Source organism: Cydia fagiglandana, chromosome 7, assembly GCF_963556715.1.
Source record: "Cydia fagiglandana chromosome 7, ilCydFagi1.1, whole genome shotgun sequence".
In the NCBI taxonomy this organism is placed as follows: Eukaryota; Metazoa; Arthropoda; class Insecta; order Lepidoptera; family Tortricidae; genus Cydia; species Cydia fagiglandana.
The window spans coordinates 7314495-7326995 of NC_085938.1; the positions used below are offsets into that span (position 1 = coordinate 7314495).

At 34.6% G+C, this 12501-nt stretch overlaps 1 protein-coding gene across 9 annotated transcripts in view; it reads right to left on the reverse strand.

Moving 5' to 3' along the window:
• The window catches only part of LOC134665829 (3',5'-cyclic-AMP phosphodiesterase), a 614694-nt gene that overhangs the window by 262519 nt on the left and 339674 nt on the right, over positions 1 to 12501 (reverse strand). Inside the window, exon 1 of one of the 9 annotated variants that reach the window (XM_063522843.1) lies at positions 8896 to 9045. The exons of the other annotated variants lie outside the window; for them this stretch is intronic. The gene's annotated coding sequence lies outside the window, so the exon portion shown is untranslated. Of the gene's footprint in view, positions 1 to 8895; positions 9046 to 12501 lie in introns of those variants that run through there. 9 annotated transcript variants of the gene reach the window in all.

The following is a 12501-nucleotide window of genomic DNA, read 5'->3' on the forward strand; positions in this document are numbered from 1 at the left end:
AAAACTTATTTATACCTACTTGGTTCTTATGAATTAGAGGCATAATTAAAAAATTCCACAATCCATAACTCCCACGGGAACAATATAAGCATTTTAGTACACAAACCTTTAGTACACTTGCATGATCAAAGATCTTTTTCAAGCAAGTGTGATGAAATAGATTTCGACGAAATAAGCAACACCGTATGTATATATACTATAATTTAGTATAATATTATCTTTCAAACATTTAATTATTCAACTTCCTTGGTGAACTGACTTGAATAGTTCCTTGACTTCATGGATGAACTTGTCGCAATAATTCCATGTCATAGGTAAACAATCATTATTATTTATTCGTCGTTGGTTATATATTTTCTCAACGCATACACTCTATTCACTACTATCATGCTTATAAAAGAGTGCCAATATAACGTTAAAATAAATTTACTTGCAAATTAAATTGAAAAGTATCAATATTATTCTCGTCTGCGTTGAAACGCGCATAGCTTTGCCGGCGCTCGCGTATCAAGCGCCAGCGCCATCTATCGAGTGTTATTTCGTAAAATCGGCGAACGCTCTAAGGAATAAGGGCTCTTAAACCGTACTATCCCAACACTACCTTACAATTTAATTCATGGTGAAATTTAACCGTTCAGCAGAAACTTGATACCAGCTAAGCTGCATCAAAGTCGCATCGCCATTGCAGTTGTCTGGTCATAAACGTACGTAACACACGACTATGTGTACGTACTCGTATTACACATGTGTTTGGTCTTTGTCAGATACATTGTGCAACGGGCACGGGCTGGGCCTTACCTAACTATTGTAATACTGCTAATTGCAGCTTACATACATGACTGAAACAGAGTCCACGCGTTTCCATACTAACGAACATTAGAGAAACGATGCCAATTATATTTTTCGCCAAATTGCGTGATACAAACTGAGTAGTTAGTAAGATAAAAGATAAAGATAAAAAATAGTTTATTCAAGTAGGCATATTACAATGCGCTTATGAACGTCAAATAAACCTTTACCGGCTCCAACCGTACACCTCTGCCCCGAGAAGATTTAAATCCCCCCTCAATTGGAGGAGGGTATCCCAATATGGGACCGGCAACAAACTCGGCGGGACACATCTTTTCAAAACATTATTACATCTTATAATTAACATGCATTACGAGTAATTAATACAATTTAAATTACTATAGAATTCATGCAATTATACTCAGTGAGTACATAACTTTATAGAATTTGATATAAAAAATAAACATATATGCACATGAAATCACAAATACGTAGCTCTTTCAGAAAACAAATCAAATCTTACAAAAGGAAAAGAAAATAAAATCAATAAAAGAAATGAGAATACATATTATATGAATCTAACTGATTGTTATGAGATGCTTTCATACAATTTGATGTGCTTTCTTACCTGAGCTGAGTAACTCTACACATAATACAATGTTTTTAATTGCTACTTGTCGTTATTACAGTTTCTGGTTTGGACCATGCATGTTTGTCTGTCAAGTAGTCCTCGACTCTGTAATAAGCCTTCAACATCAATGACTTTTTTAAGTAATTCTTAAGAGCTGGAAAGGGTAATCTTAAAGCATCCTCAGGTAACTTGTTATAAAAATGAATGCATTGCCCAACGAATGACTTCTGTACTTTACGAACACGAAACTTTCTGATAGCAAGCTTATTTTTATTTCTAGTATTATAGTTATGGACATCAGAATTCTTAGTGAAGGAGTCTAGATTCTTAACAACATAAATAATACTATCATATATGTATTGGGAAGCTACAGTTAAAATATTAATTTCTTTAAAAAGTTCTCTTAATGATTCACGCACCCTTAAATTATATATAGAACGAATGGCTCTCTTTTGTAAGACAAATATAGTCTGTATGTCAGCTGCTTTGCCCCAAACCAGAATACCATATGACATTACACTATGAAAATAACTATAATAAACAAGGCGAGCTGTCTCAACATTAGTCAATTGTCTAATTCTCCTCACAGCGTAAGCGGCCGAACTTAATTTGTTTGCTAGTGTTCTTATATGAGGACTCCATTGTAGATTTTTGTCCAATGTTAAACCAAGAAACAGTGCTTTATCTACCATCTCTAAGCATTCATTATTCAAAAGTATCTTAGTATCGACTGGTTTAACATTCGGCAAAGAAAATCGAATGCATTTAGTTTTCTTAGCATTAAGAAGCAAATTGTTCATAGTAAACCAGTTTAGTACATTAACGAGTGTGCTGTTAATTACACTGTAATCGGTAGATTTACGATCAACCTTGAAAAACACACATGAAAATATTAGAGCTGAATTTCTGTTACACACCTTTTTTACCGAACATCTCGGTGAGAACTGTTGTAAAAGTAAATGCACGTATAATATATGTATTATAATAATACATATAAGCATTAATTTGGAACATAATTGTGGAAGCACTCTATTTTCCTTATAAAAAAGGACAAAGGGCGATATATAAAAAAAATCGAATCCATTTTTTATTGCGCAGTTTCTTTTGAGCGAACAGACCTACAAAATAAAACAAAAAAAGAAATTATAAAATCTAGCTAATCTAGTACCGCCAGTACTATTCGGTTTAGCTATTCAGGTCGCAGGCAGTTTATCGTGGAATCTAAGGGTTTCAAATGAACACAAGCTGTAAAAGTAAATATTGACACGCAACGACTTTGATAATCATAACATTATGAGAACACACCTAAATTCTCAGAAAAAAAAAAACACATTTTGACAGTCGGGAATATCAAGTTTATACACGTGTGACGTGTAACGTATATAGGTAACGTATAACCTCTCATCATCATCATCATCATTTCAGCCTTTATTCGTCCCACTGAGCACAGGCCTCCTCTCATGCGCGAGAGGGCGTGGGCTATAGTCCCCACGCTAGCCCAATGCGGATTGGGGATTACATTTTTTAAAATATTTATCGTTTTATTTATTAGACGATTACCTATGGCCTGTACTTCATCTCAGCCGTAAGACGTCCACTGCTGAACATAGGCCTCCCCCTTTTGGGGGGTGTATGCCATAATCGCCACGCTTGGCAGGCGGGTTGGCGATCGCAGTCGAGTACACCGAATTTGAGGGACGCTGCTGCCCGTCCACCGGTGGTCTTGGACGTAGTTTAAGGACATACCCGGGTCCACCGGCTCCGGGCCTGTACTTGGTAACATAAAAGTAGAGAATAATTTAGTTTTAATTTTTACTGTTTTGCCAGATTAATTAAATGTTAAAGGATTTTTCAGCATCGGTATAGCCGAGGTCTAACACTGATGCGTATGGTATGGTATGATAGATTGACTATAGAAGTAGGTACATAATTTTCCCCTCGAACAAACTGTCAGCGTCCTAAATCTCGTGTGAAGCAAACTCTTCAAGAGACTCTCGGCCTGAGTGGCGAGCGACCTAAATGTGTTTATCTTAAGTCATAGTTCATTGGCTTTTAATAATCTCATTAAAATTAAACGTACTAAATTCAAAATAAATATGAAAATTTATCCTGATTAAGATTATGTTGTTTATTCTTAAAAATATCCAAGATAATTGGGTACCTATATCAAGAATCGACTTAATCTTCAATTAGGTAAGCTACAAAAGAAAAAACAAACGATGTTTGTGTGTACAGAACAATTAGCATACCTACTCGATGTCAGAGATGAAATCCCATACAAAAAATAACATAAAAGCGAGTATAAAACTAAACAAAAACGATTGTTATTGCAACGACTCTGCGCCATTTTCTTCAGATATTAAATCTGCATGCTTCTTATAAGCTGGCAATTTAACAGTCACGGGGGAAATTAGTTACCTAATACAAAGAGCGAAAGAGGCCCTTTGAACGTAATTAATTACTCTTAATCAGCATATGAACTGTTTGCCGAAAACGTTCGCAATAAAATACACCATAAATATTATATTGGAAGTAAAAATAGGTAGCACGCTGGCAATTAATTTAGTGTTTTTTCATTGACACCCATCGTTTCAAACAATAAACCGATGTTTTTTTTACGATTTGTCTGAGTACCTAGTTATTTTATTACCGTGAGCGTTAGAATGGCGGGTGGACGGTGGACGTCAGGTTTATTAACATATTGTAAATATGTATTAAACATATTGTACTCGTACACCCAGCGGCAAAATTGCATGCCCGCTTTATAAATAAATGTATTCATATCTTTACTTTTAAATAAGTTAAATTGAATTTAAGACAACTTATCGTACACTACTACAAGTGTATAATCGAATCGCGAACGCGTAAAGGTTACCTACATAAGAATCATATGAATATTCCCACATTTAATGGAGGAAACTCATTTATTGTAAAATAAGTGTTATAAAATGAATACAAAACTAAAATTAACTACAACAAAAAAAACTAAAAATGCCTATTAAAATTTTGCGCCCTTGGTAAGGTGCCCATCACGCAGGCAGCGTTCCCGCGCTGGATTGCTAGGGCCAATCTTTGCGCGAGAAAGCTGCCCGCGCGAGGGTCACCTGTGCCTGGTCACCAATAGTTAACTCTGTAGAGGAAGGTGGGAAAATACAGGATAGTTCAGGAAATTAAATTATGAATAATTATTTTGAATAGATATATTTACAAAAAAGTTTAATATAAATCAGCAAGTTATAGACTACCACTTGAAAGATTACTACAATTACTAATACCTAAATCAAGAATTTCTATAATTTAACAAATTTGATCACCCCTTGTATGCGGGATGCGGGTGAAACCGGACCCCAACATTTCTATGAGTTTAGACTATTTTAATTATAAATTCTCGGAAGCAAAATTGGTACGAACCCCGATACATATATTCTCGTCAGTTAGCAATTTTTGAGGTTTATTAACATTGTTTAAGACTAATACTAATGTAATTTAATTTTACATGGAAATATATTGTAGAAATAACTAAAAACGTAAATACAAGAAATACCATTTCAAACCTCTCTGGTTTTATCCCCTTTCCCCTACCAGTATTTTAAAGCGTAATCAAAAACAGGCAGCCTGTAGGTATAGCGTGGGCCAAGGTGTTCAGGCAATGTTTAAATTTGTATTTTTATACATACGAGTATATATTTCTAATATAGCAATGTTCGTAAATACATTCTTATTTAAGTATGTTTGCAATATAGTCTTCTGTGTCTACTCCCTGTTTCTCAATCTACAACCCTGTTTCATAATATAAAAAATAACTAGGTATTTACTGACCTAAAATTTCAATAATCAAAATATTTTCTGACCAAAAATTAAACCAATTAAAAGTACGGAAATTGAAAAAGGTAATCAATACCTAATCAAACTGTCATTCACAAATTCACACCCCAACTTGTTTTGTTTGACTGTTGACCCAAATATAATAGGAGTGTCCGGTATGCGTAAAGTTCGCCTTGAACGTAGATTTATTTTTAAATTTACACTTCGTGATTGCCTGGTGATCGTGGTTTAAATCCGGCATCAATCCCCTGCATTATTGATTTGATTGATTTATTAGTTGCAACGAGAGATGTATTAGAGCTAGTGATTCAACCTGCATATTTATTTATGAACGACATTAGCTTATTCTAGAAAAAAGGGTCGATTTGAAATAATTTCAATGATCTTTTAAACATAGATTAGATAAACATAGTTAATCCGCGACTTTACCGTTTTCTAAGTTAAATAACAATAAACAAACACATTAAAAAAATTAAGTTTGCAATACCTACTAATAGTCGATCTACCCGATTATAGTACTACCTAAATATTACAGGGGCTATGATAATGGAACGAAATAAAAAAGAATCATGCAACCCCAATTTACTGATTTTGAATTTAACTGCAACGCGATGCTACCTATAAAAATAATGTTTTGTAGTTGAAAGCGTAGGTAACGAAATCATTATACTCGTAATGCCTTATAAGTATTTAAATAGATGCGATTGTAAAAATTCACTGTATTTATTATTATTATTCATTAAGCAGCAGTATATCCGAGTTATACACAATGTTGTTGGGAAAGTAGGTATATAATAGTCCCCCTAAGAGGGTGGCCGCCAGGTAAATCTTATGGCTTAGCTCAACAAACCAAAGATATTGAATTCCGATAAGGTTGAACCAATATATCAAACGTATAGCTTAACCAGACACGATACATCGCGTTATGGACGGAAACAAGACACTAATATAACGAAGGATGTTTTGGTTTCTCGAGTGTATGGAACATGTATTATACTTTATATGCCAAAGACAACAACAATTATCTCCTCTATATCTTTATCAACAAATGTAGATTCTGCATTAATGAACCAATTCACAATTTAATTGTAAATCGTTATTAAAAAGCAAAAAGATTTATGGCTTATACACGTAGAAAGAAAAGCATTAAATTCTTTTAAAGTATTGCGACAATCCTGAGACTCACATTAATATTTAAATAGCTGTACACCTACCTGCTTGACTTTTTGAACAAAAAAGGTCGAGTAATCTACCAACCGCCGCGAATGAACATAGAATAAGGAATAATAAACCAAATCTTTTACCGTGGAAGATTGCTTTGTACTAAATTTTTATTGCAGGACTTTTCTCTATTTAATGATCTTAATATTGTAGTAATATACAGCATCCGAACGTCGTAATGTCGGCAATTTAGCCGCAGTACCTACCCTCACAACGCAAACATTTTGAGATTACGAAATGTATTTATTAACAATTTTCGATAGGTATAAGAACCTATAAATTCGCCATGTAAGATAATAAATAATGCCCACGGGGCCAAATATTATACCGGGTGTTGCCTATAACAGGAGCAATAAATTAAACTGTAGGCTGTACTTACTCCTCAAACTGACCAACGTTTGTTCATCGACTTATGAAAATAACTTATGTTTTGAGTTTTATTACGCTTTAAAGTTTATTCTAAGACACAATGTATTGCAAATTTTTAAAGCGTGTCAGGCAACGTCAAACACAATGATGCCAGCGTACATTGAAAATAATATTTTTATTTCTATAAAAGAGATAATCTAAAGATTTCATAATTTTTTAAAGTTGTTAATCAGTACTGATATCATTTTATGAGTACAATATGTGTTTAAATTATTTGCTCGTGTTACAGGAAACACCCGGTATAATGGGTAGTTGCGTGTATGGTATGACAAAGATTTATTAAATAAGAATACTTAGGTAATTATAATTTTAGGATACTTGGAAGAGCTCACAGAAGTGGATCTCAAGTGGAGAAGACTGAGCAGGAAAGCAGACCCTGGCGCTAGGCCGGGAAAACGCTAGGTTGAAGAAGAAGAAGAGACTTGGAAGAGCTCACAAATTTTGAGTCTATTAGAAAATATTGGTAAGGCTGTATTTATTTTGCTCCCGACCTTGCTTAGAATGCTTAGTATTTAGACAAAACGTACCACAAATTCCCTTTTTGTTTATTTTCAAATAGTCAACAAAGGAGAACATTTATATTCCGAACCTCATTAAAATTTTCGTTAACGAATATCAAAACTGTGTAGATATATAAGTACGTATAACAGAGTAATTAGGTAGGGGTATAATTGATATAGTAAAACTTATTGTATTTATAACTAGTTATTCGACAAAGGTTCCGTAATAAGATTGACGAATTAATTCTCTTCGGCAACTTGCGGATGTGCTTCGAATAACAAATATCGGCAATGAATTACAGAGCAACTTAATCCAACAGGCTTCAGGAAATAGGAAATTCGATAGACATTTAAATACGAAAGCCACACAATCATTTTGTTCTAAAGTCAGTTAACAAAGAGATGTTCTTCAGTCCTAGCTTTGATGCCTATTGTTTCTCCTGCTTCATTATTTGAATATTATCAGCTGGATATAATTTAGGAATAGTCCATAAAACCATTCCATCATAAATATGGCGATTTGTATTGAAGTGATAAGTAATTTGCATTGATTTGTACCTTAAGAGTTACACGAGCGTACGATAGCTTGCTGTTTTAACTTACGTGCTCACATAAAAAAGATAAGATGTTATGCGTTAATAACATGGAAGTTTCTTCTTGCAACTTACACCGGCAATTGGTTATACTCGTAGCTGATATCCACACAGCTGTCAAGAACCCTTTGTGTATTCTGTATCAATATAGTTGCTTAATACTCTTGACACATTACGACAGTCCTGGGTGTAAGTCATAATTATAATCAATGTAACACCTCGGTAATCTTGATAAGCAGGTAGGTATTCAAGCTCATCTCGAGGACACAGTCAGATAAGATGGCAATCTCTCGCGATGAAAACTAAATCCAGTCTCAAATCTTAATGACTAATTTTGGTCTTCTTCTCGCCACAAATTAAGTTTTCTTTGCGATTTATGTTCTTGAACGATATACATTATGTAGACTTCGTGCTGTAATTATTATGGCCATCAGTAGTTTTAAGAATCTTGGCTTTCATTATGTTATGGTTAATTATTATTCGTAATTTGCAACGTCGTTTGAGACTCAAGGTTGTTAAACCACTTTTACCGAACACTATACACCTTGTCTGTCACCATCATGTCATATTTCCGAATCTGAATAACACAGCGATCAGTTTGTTTTGTTTGCACTAAAAATAAATTGGCTAGCTATCTGTCATTTAAAATTAGATAACGTTACAACGCTTCAATACTCAAAATCTCTGAAGGCTGGCTGTTCTGGGATACAAGGAAAAGGGAGCTATTGAGTATACATTTATTTAACCAGCTATGCAACACACAAATTGGTGGCATTGCTGAAATGCTAGCATGCTATAAAGCACGTTATTCTTACACATATGTGTTGGATGGATGTTAATGTCATTTGAACCCCAAAAATATGTTGTGCAGCTGATTAAAAGGGCTCTGAAAAGACCTATGGTTTACCTGAGGGTTGGCGGGGTTTGGGTGGGGGTGTGCGCGGTAGCGGGCGCGGACGCGGACGCGGGCGCGGGCGCGGGCTGCCGGGGCGCGTGTGGCCGCGCGTGCCAGCCGGTTGCGACTGCCGCGGCGGCACCGGCTCGGCGCCCGGCCGATAACGCTGCCCGCTACCGCTGCACCCGCCACGATAACCGCTTATAAACACATGCTATATCAATAATTATCGATAATTAGGATGACATACATAACATATTTTCGGCTTAATATAACAGATCTTCAGCTCTTTGGCTACTAGTAGCTACCTACTTTAAAAAAAAAGACGTAATTTTTACTTGGGCATTGAAACAAAATCAAAAATTAACTTATGTTGTTGTATCGTCATAACGATTGATAATAATTTATTTACTTATTTACTGCATACAAAATTGACAACCCTATAAGGCGTTTCACTTAATCTAATGAATAAAAAGATTTCAGTGGCAAATTATAGATAAATTTACCCTATACACGCCAGCGTAACTAGATACGATAATTTATATTATTTCACCAGCAAGACATAACCAATTACGTGAGATTTGACCTCTGAGTTACGAAGTAAACCAGTAAAAAACACGACATTGTACTGTCCCTTTACCGTAAGGCAGCGGTCGGCAACCAGCGGCCCGCGGGCCGCATGCGGCCCGCCAAACTCTCGCTTGCGGCCCGCGAGCCTCCCTGGCTATTTTGTATGTAACACTGACGAACGACAAAATGTGACGTCCCACGGGCAAAGGTACCTTATGGCGGGTATGGAGTTATGCATACCCCAGTAATCTACAATAAATAAGCTATCGATAACACAAAAGATCAACCTTCTAAGTTGCGTAGTTACAGAGATATGATTTTTTGAAAATAATGTTGTGAAATGAGCTACTTTACAATAGAGAAGTTTTAAGTTTAGCCGCCTAAAAAACTATGTTCCTGAAGTAAGTTACATAGTTGACTACAAATAATAATACCTTATATATCTGAAATTAAAAAAATGTTGCGACTTGTTCTGTAATGCAAATAGAAACCTTTGATATCGACTGATTTATGTGTATACAAACCAATCTCTTGAAAATAAAGTTTTATTTCATTTTCACGATTGATTGCAATGAGCTCTCAAGATTTAAATTGTATCTATTAGAAAACGACACTGAGAGACAGTTTAAGCAAAAAGCAATACCGATTTAGAGGTGAAAATGTATTTTCTGACTTTTTCATATAAAATCAGAAAATTGAATATTTTTACTTTTAATGTAACACACAATCAATTTTTCTGAGCACATATGAAAGAAATTCTGTCATTCAAATGAAATAAATCATAAAACCCCAACTAAATACTATATTTAACCCCTTATGCCACTTTAAACTTACATAACAATTACAGTATTTGCTCCATACATTTACGAAAAGGTACCTTATGGAAATAAATCTAATAATACATCACTACAAAACATCAATCACATTGAAGTTTATCTTTTATGAATAGAAAATATTAATTTACATTAAACTGCCACAAATTTAATTAGTTCTTCGTCATAATAATCTTAAAAAAGACCAATAATTTGTATGTAATGAAAAGGTACCTTGTGGTTAAGTTACATGATGAGGCATGATGATGATGGAACAGTTAGGATAAACTAATAATATTTTGGGGCAAAGATGGTATAAATAGTCTATTTCTTATCAATAATATATTTTGGTTGCCCTTGAAGACAAGCGGCATTGAGGTTCAATGACCTCAGATATTCCATAAGGTAATGCGTCGGGTATTGGCATTTTTCAGCAAACCAATGGCTGATTTATTGCATGCGACCAAACCAAATGAAGATTATACTAGTTAAGAAAGACTTGACGAGAGTAACTTTGGTATAATAGCAGGCTACTTGGATTTGTAATGTCGGTCGATGTACGGTTATAATATTTGCTAGGCGCCCCAACCAGAACTGAAATTATTAAATTAGTTTTGCAGAATGCTAATACAGTTCTCTACCAAACTTCTTTTTCCGTATTGACTAGTTTTTTTGGGAATTTTCAATCTTTTTTCCATAAGGTACCTTTTCAACTAAACTCTGAGACGACATTACTAGGCTTATAACTAACTTATAACAAAAATAAAAACAGGTAAACAAACGTTACGCATTAAGGTTTCAGATCACACAATAAAAAAAAATTGAGCATTTTTTCACCTCTTTACAAAACATTTCATATCTCCGAAACTAGAAACCCTCATAAGGTACCTTTTCTCGTGGAACGTCACAAATGTCTGCTAAAGTTACAAATATCACCAAAGTGCGGCCCGCGTCATCTTCGTTAACTAATGTGGCCCTTGGCTGCTAAAAGGTTGCCGACCGCTGCCGTAAGGTGAGAGGCGACCTTCCAATTTGACTCACATCAGAGATAAGCTTGCAGATTTTTTTTATATCTTGATATACATTTATTGGACTGTGACAGTGTCGTGACTGCCTTGTACGGTCAGCGCTAGGCAGCTTAAATGTCTTGATTTATAGTTGTTTTGATTAACGCTTTCCTTCTGTTATTTGTTTTTGATAATGTTTACATACCTAGGTTAGGCTAGGTACCTACTTACCTAGTTTTGAGTTGAAATATAGTATTTTAATAAAATCTGTTCAAAATATTAACATAGATTAGGTATTATAAATGAATTAGTATCAACCAATCTGTTATGAATATTTACTAAAAGAGAGTTTGACATTTATTTATGTATAACGGCATTACAGTTACCTTTACTTCTTAGATTATGGTTCAGATATTTTTCACATTACTCTGAAGATCTAGGGAATATTTTATGCTGGCTGTACAGTTAATTAAGAGTTATATTGTTACTGTTTCTTATCGGATTGTCCTTCGTTAACTCTTTACATTGGGTTGTATCAAGGAGGATATAGGTATGCGAAAGTAAAATACGCCGAGGGATAAATACATTTGTGATTATATTATATGTATTAGAATACATTACATATAATGCATTTAATACATTTTACCACGATTCAAGGTTTTAATAAGGTGCTTAATTACTTTTAAGTTAGGTGGAAGAGAACCCTCATAAGGATAAGTTAGCCTCTGTACTTTCAATTATGTATATGCATAGTTTTTGTTTACTTATTTACCTACTTACTTTCGCCAGTCAATCGATTCAATACTTGCATATATACATACATATAATAGCCAATAAACAACAGCATTTGAGATCCATGTGTAGACAAACTGCTATTCATCCGGAAACGATGCAGTTATGACACTGTGATTGATACATTATGGTTACACGTGCATTCAGCCTACAGATTCGTAGCACATTGATATTACCTATCACGACCACAAACATTAGGTACTGGTTATTGTTGTAAAGGGTCACACAAGCAAAATATCTAATACGGTTAAACGAGCAATTCTTGTACATTTATTTATATATATTTAGGGGATCTATATCTAGGAACGTGCATTTTTTAGTTTTTATAATATTATGTTTTCTCTTCCAGATATTAGCCTTATAATACCTGAGCGTATTTGAAAATATGTTTTCATCACACTTGCTCGAAAAATGGCTTACTTCAGGTGTACTGAAGG